We start from the raw sequence: 8,025 nt of genomic DNA on the forward strand, positions 1-8,025 counted from the left end.
CGGCAAGCTTAATATTTTGCTTTTACATAAAAGTGCTGTGGAAAAAGGGTGGTCGCGGTAATGTTATATATATATATATATATATATAATATATATATATATATATATATATATATATATATATAAAATATAAATCTTATATATATATATATATATATATATATATATATATATATATATAATATATATATATATATATATATATATATATATATAATCATTATATATAAATATTATATATGTATAAATCGTTACATTTACACACTGTTAAATTATCTTGACGTTCCCATCCAATAAACAATTTAAAACATAAAAATATTCATTTCTCTCTAAGGTCATGTACTACAAGGTCGTCGACGGATTATTATTCGTTCAAGATTTCGAAACAGCGTCTTAATACGGCAGAAACTTTTCTGAACACTTTAGTAATTAATCAAGTGCGGCTTGGGATAGCGAAGGTAAAACACGCTCGACAAGTTCTTGCGTACAGACTAGGTGGGCAAAATTCCGAGAGACGGCTTTGCCTACTGGGATTAAAAGCTTGTTAAAAGGAAAAAAAAATTGGCAGAGCTCCCAATCCGCTCCCGGGCGACCAACTTCCTCTTACAAAAAAAAGGAAAAAAAAAAAACATCAAGCAAAAGCCCGAAGCCACATCAGGAACACGTGGATGGCAAATACGGAGAACAGAGTTAACTGCGACACAGCCCAGGTAACACGCGCCGAGAGAAGACTGCTGCGGTCCCGCTTGCCCGGCTTCATTTGGGCGCTGCTTTTTTTCTGTTCGATTAAGGTATTGTTTTGCATTACTTTATCCTCTCATTGGTTATTAAAATTTTGGGTAGCACAGTGGCGTAGCGTGTAGCTTTCTCACAACGTTCTTAGTCAATCAATGCAAAAAACTGCTTATTAGATGTATTGGCGATTTAATGCTTCACTTATCTGCCCTTTTAATTTTTAGCAAACTCATGTTTTCCTTTCTTTTTTCGTTGCATTTTTATTATTATTATTATTATTTTTTTAAAGCATCTATTAAAAGGTACATTTCCCCCTGGGACACAAATAGATCTGTCTGGCTGTCCGTCAGTGACGTCATATTTTGGTGTCATCCAGCGCAGGCTGGCTTAAGACCCAAATCCCCACCCCTTGATTTGATCATACTTTAAACAATCCCCGGCCGTTTGATGCAGCACGGTAATGTCCAAAATTAATTACGCGCGGACCTACGTTTTAATCGATTGTCCCCCATGGAGGACATTTGGATGCCACCAACTCCCCGATGGTGTCTCCCTGTGCATTCTATACCCCCCTAGTGATCGTTGCACGGCTGCACTCGGGTCTCAGTCCGTGTGGTTTGTCGTGTGGTGTGTGCGGCAGCCAACCTCTAGTGACACGCCTGTTGCCTGTCTGTCTATCTTAAATGGTGTGCGTGTTTGCGTGCGGGTGTGTGTGTGTGTGTGTGTGTCCAGAGTTGGTTCCTCTTGAGCTCAGTGCTGCCGGCATTGAACTGGATTAGCTGGTTATAAATGAATGAGAGATAATGAAGAGAAACATCCAAGAGCGCATACGACAACAACTCGTTCTTTAGAACACATGGCGCGCCTTTGAAAAGGACAACAGATGACTATAATTGTGAGAAATTATACGCTCTTTTAAAACGCACACGGTGTCACGGAATTCCTGCGTTTGGAAATTGAATCGCACGTCCGCAGCCCTGTAACTTTACAGCGTCGTTACTCACAACGGGATTGTATTTACCAGGAGGGCCGCTCCCCGAGTTTTCATTGCACTTGCCATTTGTCACCAGCCATCGACGACGTCCAACTGTGGTGCTCACTTACTTTCTGTCAGTTTGAAGATAGCATCTCAGTTAGTTTATTGTGCTTTTTTTTTGCATTTTTGTATTATCATCTACATTTGCACACATCCTAAATATTTAATTGAGACAAGTCACAAATCCAATTAAAAATAAAATCTATTGCAATATACTGGAAAATATGTGGACATATCTTTCAATGTAATGTAAAATATATGCACTTCAGATATATATTTTAAGATTATATCATTAATATAATGAAACATACATTTCCATATAACGAAAATATTTCCAAATGTGACATACTGTGTGCACAGCCCAACGTTTCTCAAAGATCAAATGCGATTTACCTTTTTACCTTTAAAAAAAAAAAGTTAAAACACACGCTTCCCAATTATTTTGAATGTCTTGTACCCAAAGGGTCATCTTAACTGCATCATGTGCCCCCTGGGGGCAAAGTAGTGCGCTGGGGGCCCCGTTTTGATAGCAAAACACAAACATACATAGGCATCAAAAACATTGTGGGCCGCTGTGCTCCTGGGATCCCCGGTCAGTGCCCACTGTGCCCATACATTAAGATGGCACTGTGTACCTCACAATCAGGTGTTTGAGTAGATGTGCCAGCGTGTGGAGGCTGCAGTGTATTTCACACCGAAACATGAACTCTAAGCTTGATGTTTCCAGACATTTCAATTAAAATCTTAAAATGCAGGGCTACCAATGTGATAAATGTGTGTCTTCTCAATATTGGTTGCTGGAAATTAATAAATCTACTGCCAGAATACCGACTGAAACTTTAAATTATGGAGAGCTGAAGCCCATTTGGTCATTTGCTCAGCTTGCTCTCTTAAATCTCAATATAAGAAACACCTTTTCCATCTCTATTGGATGAAATTTTCAATGCCAAGTTAATATATTTTTGAAATATGCTTCAATATACAAAAATGACACATATATATTGAACAGCCCATATTATCTAAAATACATGGTATAGTATAATTAGAATTTACAGGTCGGGAGCATACGTTGATTACAGCACGTTGCCGCACCCACCACTAGCTAAAATATATGCAATATATTTTGTAAAATATGTCATTATTCTTAATATTTTAAAATAGATTTAGAAATATACTTTGAAAAATAAATTGCGATATACAATTTACACATTTTACAATATATTTCTGTACATATTTATGCTTGAAGTAAATTACATCATATTTTAAAATAAAATTGGTAGTAATATCCATCCATTATCCAACCCGTTATATCCTAACTACAGGGTCACGGGGGTCTGCTGGAGCCAATCCCAGCCAACACAGAGCGCAAGGCAGGAAACAAACCCCGGGCAGGGCACCAGCCCACCACAGTGGTAGTAATATATATATATATTTTTTTTAAATATATTTTACATATATGTAATTTTTTAAATATGTTTTACTTATATTTAATTTTTGTAAGCAGTGGGTTTCTGCACAAGTGTGTCCTGTGATGGACCGTCCTGACCAAAATGCAATGCGACTTATCCAATGTGATGAAAACTGTCATTTTCACCTGTCAAAGTTTTAGAGGGCGGGATCTAGTGAGTTCTGTGTTTTGATTGGCGAATCGTCACTCGAGAGCATGTAAATCTTCGGCTATCAAAGGCTGCAGCTTCCTGATGATAAATTCAAAATTTGTTTGTCTTTTTTTTTCTTTCTTTTTTTCACTTCTTTTTTTCTGTTTAGGGTTTTTTTGTTATTTATGAAATTTATTTCTGTTATTAGATTTTTGGAATTCTCTTGCTTTAAGGGTCCTAAAAGCATTTCACATCTTCCTGTGATGCAATTTTGTTTCCCAGGGTGGCGCCATTTTGTGTAATGGTTGCCACGGCATTGCCATGGCTAACATTTAGAGTCATGCTGCGTGGGTCATCAGGGGTCCAGGGTATGAAGGTCCCCTCCATGCACTTCCTGGTGTCTGAGATCAGATAGCAAGCCTTTCCTAATTAAGTGTGCACTTTCATGTTTGATTTTCTGGTTTAGTAGAATCCTTGCTTTGATCTCGGACTGATTCTTGTTGTTTGTGATTCCCAGTTTTGCTGAAAGGTAGAAAGGACTTTTGGTTAAAGAATCTCAGCTTCGCTCTTAGTAACAATTCATCTTCTGTTTAAAGCCTTTTCTTGCCTGTTCCCACACTGGTCTTAACATTCTTGAATTAACGCAACCACTTCCAGAAAACTTTTTCTTGCTTTCATATTTGTGTACAGTCACAACTCACTGACAATTCACCAATCAAAACACAGGATTCGCTAGAGCCCGCCCTCTGAACTTTGAGTAAAAATGACAGGTTTAATTTCATTGTATTTTTCATGCTGCTTGTAGGTGTCACTGAAACAAATTAGTGAATCATTAAATACATAAAGAAATAAACAACAAAAAACACATTTCAAGGCACTTCATTATTGATGCTCACGCATCCCTGTGTTTTTTATTTTTATTTTTTTTAAGAAACATAAGAAGTTTGACAGACAAGAGAGGACCATTCAGTCCATCAAACCCATTTGTTTAGTTAATAGCTAAGCTTCTTAACGGTTGTCAAGGTTTCTGCTTCAAGTCCATATCTCGGTGCTTTGTTCCAACTCTTTGAGTCAAGAAGCCTGAAATGTGCATCCCCTTCATCTCCATTGGGGTCCGTGAGTATTTGATTTGTCATTTAGTTGAAAGAATTCTGCTGGATCGACGTTCTCAGTACCTTTGAGGAGCTGGATTAGGTCCCCACGCAGTCTGCTCTGCTCAAGACTAAACAGGCTCACCTCTCTGAGTCTGTCACATTTCACAATAATTCCACCATTATTATTACTTTTATTCCTGTTTTTAATATTACAGCTATTGTTTGATCTGGATTTGCTAGGTATATTTTAATTTTTTTTTATTCTGTCAGAAATTTTCCTCAATGGGTATTTTGTATACAGTATGTCTGTTTAGATCAACTTTTTCCATTCTGTCTTGTAGTTCTTGCAGCCCTCTTTGGTTACGGCTTTTCATTTTTGATAGATAGATAGATAGAAAGGAAACACATTATTAGATAGATAGATAGATAGATAGATAGATAGATAGATAGATAGATAGATAGATAGATAGATAGATAGATAGATAGATAGATAGATAGATAGATAGATAGATAGATAGATAGATAGATAGATAGAAAGGAAACACAATATAATAGATAGATAGATAGATAGATAGATAGATAGATAGATAGATAGATAGATAGATAGATAGATAGATAGATAGATAGATAGATAGAAAGGAAACACATTATAATAGATAGATAGATAGATAGATAGATAGATAGATAGATAGATAGATAGATAGATAGATAGATAGATAGATAGATAGATAGATAGATAGATAGAAAGGAAACACATTATATTAGATAGATAGATAGATAGATAGATAGATAGATAGATAGATAGATAGATAGATAGATAGATAGATAGATAGATAGATAGATAGATAGATAGATAGATAGATAGATAGATAGATAGATAGAAAGGAAACACATTATAATAGATAGATAGATAGATAGATAGATACTTTATTAATCCCAAGGGGAAATTCACAGATGATGATCACATTCTTATGTTTTTAAATCCAACTGCAAGACACAAGGACCTCTGGTTCTCCCCAGATCAAGGTGCCAGCCCCACATGGTTTGCAAGTACCAGCAGGTTGCACACTGCAGATGCCAGAGCTGTCAGTTTTCTTTTCTCTTATCATGTAATCAGCTTCTGCAATTTGCTTCAGGCTCAGCCGATGTCCCTGCTCTTCTTTTTCTCTCTGCCATGTCACCTTCTTGATCAGTTTGCCTATGCAGTTTATCATAAGAAGGACACAAACCCTGATAACTTCATGGAGTTTTCATGCTTCATTAGCACATTTCACATCATAGGTTTTTGGCTAAGATGAAGATCAAGGTACTAGCCCCATTGATTTGTGAGTAATTGCTTGACAGACAGATATAACCTTTATATATGTTATAATATAGATAGATAAGTCTTAGGTCGTTTTTTTATGGCCATTCTCAAACTTTTCCAGCAGCATTTGAAGACGTCTCCCTACCAACCAGTGGATGTCTGCGTGGCTCTACAGTCCACTCATTGAGAAAGTTCATTGTTCACTCCGGAGCAAATAAAAGTTTTTTGTGATTATTTTGTAAAACTATTTGGGTGGTAATATGGAATCTACATCTATTTGACTACTTGTCACTGCCCTTTCTTGACAGTTTTCATTTTTGACAAGCCTCTGAGCAGATCCTGATCTGCTGCTGCAGGACTCCTTGGTTGTTAGGCCACCACTGTAGAGAATTAACTGGGATCTGTAGGGGAAAAATCTTAGATTCCTCTTCTTGATTCTTGGTTCACTTTTGATACTCATATACAAAAGCTCTTCAAACTCCAGCAAAAATATCAGAAATGTATCTACCAAAGACGTCTAAGGAGTATATCATGCTAGAAGTTAGTCCTGCACTGCAACTACAGATATGCTAACAATTATTTTTATAGATATGAATATTTAAGAGCATCTTTAGCATATAGCTGATAACAGTCAAGTCTTAGGCAAGCACAAGTTTTTAAATGGTCAAGTGTGACGATCTAAACCTTAGTAATGGGATAATGTCATGCTGCTTAGACCCCAGGTCAGAGGTGGCATTCGACAGAAGTGTCCGCATACTTTAAAGCAGATAGAGAAAAGTCAGTATGAAGCGTCTTTGTTGTATTGTAATCTTATGGCACTCTTTCAAGGATAAATTCAGGCCAGCTGCATCGTTTAGAACAATAACTGCTTATTTAAGACCTTGTGAGCCTAAGAGTCCAAGATGCAAAAGCGTTATCAAAATGATTGTCCGCAGCAGTTCCCACAGGACTGTCTCATTGGCGGTTGGATGAGACTGGCACAAAAACATCTTTTGAGGTTGTAAGCAGTCATCATGGTGTGAAGTGGCCTTCTCCACTGCTGAGCTGGCAAATTTCACTCACACTTGTAATAAAGTGGCACCATGATTTCGGCATCTCTTTTGATCATTTTTTTCTAAATCAAAATCGGATGAATTCAGTTCAGTTTATTCTTAGATCGGGGGTCTTCTCAAATGACAGGCTTTGATGACACAAGTACCTCTACAAATTTGAAACATTCATCTGCCTATTTATTTTCTAACCTGCTTATTCATTTCAAAGATATGGGAAGCCTACATCTATCTTAGTAGCAATGCATGGAGCCAACCCTGTGTGGCACACTGCCATCTTAATTCATATTGGAACAGTGTAAAGGTACCAATTCATGTCATCTGTGGAAGGACAAGGGGAGAAAGGGCATACTCCACACAGACAGAGACAAGGAGTCTGGAGCTGTGAGGTGCCTCAGCTAACACTGCACCACCGTGTAATCCACATTCATTCATTTGAATTTTTCTTGTAAAGAGAACTTCTACTTGCAAGCCCATAAGCCCAGCATATCTTCAACCACATAAAAAATAAAGTATAATTATAATAAAACACAAGATTATAAAAAGTATCATGTTGAGCATAAAAACTACCACATATATATATATATATACAGTATATAATATTGTGTGTGTATGTATGTGGTCATCATATATATACTAGCTGTGTAAGCCCCTGCTGTAAAAAGCCTGGGGTCCTAGAAACTACTGAAATCATCAGAAGAAAATATGAAATGTAGAGATGTCAGGTAATTGAAAGGAACTACTCTGGGCATCTCTCTCCTAGGAGGATTCGTTTTGCCAAAGTGCTCGCCTCGCTTGTGCATTAGTGGCGGGAGGAAAAGTAAAAGGGATGCTGTTTTGCCGATGTTAGCGGCTAAGCAACTTTGTCTTTCTTCTGAGGTTTCGTTTTGCAGACGTGCTCATCTCGCTTGTGTGATTAGCGGCTAAGTGAGTTTTCTGTTTCCTCGGAGGCGGAGCCCTTACCCTGACTCCACCTCTCACTTCCAGGCCGGAAACACAGACACACCCACTTCTATGTGCAGATGTTTATATTTATAAATTGTGGATAACGCAGGCCCACTCTACAGCTACACAATTCAAATAGACTCTTTGTCTTCTTCTGTTTTCACCTTTAAACAGGTTTCTTCTTCACAGTTCACCACACTACCATACAATTCCATTATCTTTTCCTTCTTTCCTCTCCCCAAGGGTGCTTTAACCTCCTCCT

The sequence above is a fragment of the Erpetoichthys calabaricus genome, chromosome 14 (assembly GCF_900747795.2).
Source record: "Erpetoichthys calabaricus chromosome 14, fErpCal1.3, whole genome shotgun sequence".
NCBI classification, from domain to species: domain Eukaryota; kingdom Metazoa; phylum Chordata; class Cladistia; order Polypteriformes; family Polypteridae; genus Erpetoichthys; species Erpetoichthys calabaricus.